Source organism: Hippopotamus amphibius, chromosome 4, assembly GCF_030028045.1.
Source record: "Hippopotamus amphibius kiboko isolate mHipAmp2 chromosome 4, mHipAmp2.hap2, whole genome shotgun sequence".
NCBI classification, from domain to species: domain Eukaryota; kingdom Metazoa; phylum Chordata; class Mammalia; order Artiodactyla; family Hippopotamidae; genus Hippopotamus; species Hippopotamus amphibius.
The window spans coordinates 45,508,260-45,511,310 of record NC_080189.1 but is presented as its reverse complement, the minus strand read 5'-3'; the positions used below and the strand labels follow the sequence as shown (position 1 = coordinate 45,511,310).

Below are 3,051 nucleotides of genomic sequence, written 5' to 3'. Positions count from 1 at the left end.
ATATAACTTGCCTGATTGCATATGTTTATAGTTGAACAATGTTTCACTCTGTTCCTTATATATTTATTTATATTTGTTTAATAGTTCTATTATTATTCAATTAATAATAACAAACCTACATCTATAAAATCAATACAAGAATATGATCTTTGTGTATGTCTAACATCTCTGTAGAAACAGTTTCAACTAAGGAAATAGACTAATTATGCTCCATGTTGGACCTCAGAGTTTCAGGCGTGTATTTCATCACCCATCACTGCTACACCACCAATCTTCACCATTGGTCTGTATTTGGGTCTCTTTTATTCATTCGTTTCTACTTTTGTATCAATTAAATAATTCATTGACAATAATAAATACATGGTTCACAGAAACTCAAGAACAATATCCTTGAATATTCCTAACAATAGTTTATAGAATTTTTTTTTAAGGTATTCAAAGGATGGTGGTACTGTTAACAGCCCAGACTCTAGTTTCTGGGCCAACAGTGCAGAAGGATTTGTTTCCCTTGAAACCAGCACTTTGCCTGCCAGGAACTGTTTGGGGCTGGATTTTGTAGAAGGAAACAGCTGTTCAAGACAGCACAGTTGAAAAGCACTTTGAAGTCTCCATGATCTGTCACGTATAAGTATTGAGAAATGGTAGAGTGCGAGATCTTGTGGGACTTCCTGGAGCAAGCGACACTTGAACCTACTCAAGTCTGAGTAGAAGTAAACCAAGTGAAGAGAAGTTTGGAGACAAGGGTATTCCCAAAGAGACCCAACATGAGTAAAGTCAAAAATCCAAAGGGACTGATGAAATAAAATTCATATTTTATGGCAAGAAAAATGTAAATATAAAATTTTTCTCTGCCCATTTGGGCCTTCTCTCTCCCCTTTAGTATGTATTGTGCATCTGCAGTAACCAGACCTCCTTGGGAGATAACATTCTTTCTTAATCTTGTAAGGGGCCACCATGACCCGCTACTTGCTTTATACCTGCACAGGCGGATTGTGTAAACAGTCAATACATCATTTGATATATAACCTTTTCTCTCAAAAAAACACATATATCTCTTTCCTTTGACCTCTGATGGGCAGAACAGTCTTCAGAACTTTTTGAAAGACTATTCCGGTTATAATCTTCAGGTTGTCTTGAATAAAATTTTCTCTTTCTTTCTCAGATCAACTACTGAAGCATTTTGTTGTTGTTGTTATTACTGACATTTGTATGGCATAGCCAGCAGGATATCACAGACACTCACCAGAGGACACCTGGAGTCTACCCCAGACTGGTATTTGGTACCATCATGGGCCCTTTGAGCCCCACCAGCTTCTCAGTACTACTCAGGTGTTCCGTGGGTTCTCTTGATGTCTGGATCTCATTGATTTTTGTTTGTTTGTTTTTATTTTTATTTTGGAGGGGGGCATGCCACACAGCATGTGGGATCTTAATTCCCTAAGCAGGGATCGAACCTCCACCCCCTGCAGTGGAAGCACGGAGTCTTAACCACTGGACCGCCAGGGAAGTCCCTGGATCTCATTGTTTTTAAGTAATGACTCTAAAATTTTTATTTGAGCTTTTTACTTAAGATTTGGAGTCTGAAGCAGCCCCAGTGCATTTCCTAGGCAGAGACCGAGGGGGACCTGGGCAGGAGGCCCAAGGAAACATATTTGGCTGGGTTTTTGTGAAATTTGGCTTAAACTGAAAAAAAAAAAACCATGTTGCTATATGGTCTTGACAATCCCTTTGTGAATGAAATGACAGACCAAATTATTCAACTCCCAAGAACAAAGGGTATTTACTGTCAGTGAATCAAGAACTGGAGGATTTAGCTCTGCAAATGCAGCAGCCCTCTATTGGCTTGCGAAAACCAAACATCTCTTTTTCTGGGCTATAATCTTCCAAAAGCGGTCGTTCCACACGCAATAACGTCCCCAAGGTGTGGCGCCCACGCCAACCGCCCCGCCCCCGCCCCCGCTCCCTCCTCCTCAATTGCCTTGTCTAGAAAGATTGTCTCCTGCACATCTGCAGATGCTACCGCTGGCGGGGAAGGTAACAAAGGGTATTTACTCCTTCCTGCCACAAGGTGTCCTCAGGAGACTGAGAACCAGCAGAAGTGTCTGAGGCTCAATCCTCATGATGTGTGGTGGTCCTACAGGGAACCCCACTTCCACCGTTAGTTAATACTGCTCTTCTGGGGAGCATGACAGCTTCAGGCTCTCAGAGGGAGAAACCGAGACAGGTAAAAAGTCGAAATGACCCAAGGGTAACTCCATGGGGAGCTGGATTCAGAAGCAGTACACATGCGACCCACCACCACACTGTCCTCAGAAAGCTGTTCAGACCATACCTCATATCTGAATTAGACTACCTAAGTGATCACAGGAAATTGTGCCTCAAAAGCCGAACAAAACAGCTCCCTGACAGAATAACACTTATGAAAACTGTCTTATAAGGTACTTACTTAATTGGGAATTAAAGGAAATCCTGCCCTAAAATGTCCAGGATAGGGTTCTTTTGGCACTCCAAAACTGATTTTTGCCTACACAATTAGAGAAAGCCAGCAGAAGGTAAGAATTCTTACCGTGTCAGTCAATCTCCTGGGTGCCTGCCTGAAGTGTCTATTGGAAACAAGAGTAGTAAAAGGTTTTTCTAGGAATTCCCTAGTGGTCCAGTGGTTAGGACTCTGCGCAGTTTCAATCCCTGTCAGGGAACTGAATCCCACAAACCAGTGCAGCATGGCAGGAAAAAAAAGAAAAGTTTTTCATTTCTCAAATTACATTACCAGGAGAAAATATGTGTAGAGCTAGCTCTATGGATCCTTTGAATTGGAAAGATTTCTAAATTGTTAAAATTTCCAAGAGTGCTCATCTTAAACAACTGTACCGATTTAATAGGTATGCAGAAGCCCCCAAAAGCCTTCAAAATTCCAAAATACCCTCATTGAAGGATTTGTTGTGGAAGGCTAATGAAAGATTAATGAAATAAATCTAATGAATGATTAATTATATAAAAAGTACCTAAAACAAAAGACTATAAAATCGATGTAACTACTGCTCCCTTCTATCC

At 40.9% G+C, this 3,051-nt stretch overlaps 1 non-coding gene across 1 annotated transcript; it reads right to left on the bottom strand.

Annotated features, from left to right (window-relative positions):
• Positions 1–215: 215 nt before the first annotated feature.
• Positions 216–288, bottom strand: LOC130852840 (small nucleolar RNA SNORD113/SNORD114 family). Its single transcript, XR_009053548.1, has one exon. It is a non-coding gene; the product is annotated as a small nucleolar RNA SNORD113/SNORD114 family (small nucleolar RNA).
• Between the last annotated feature and the right edge of the window lie 2,763 nt (positions 289–3,051).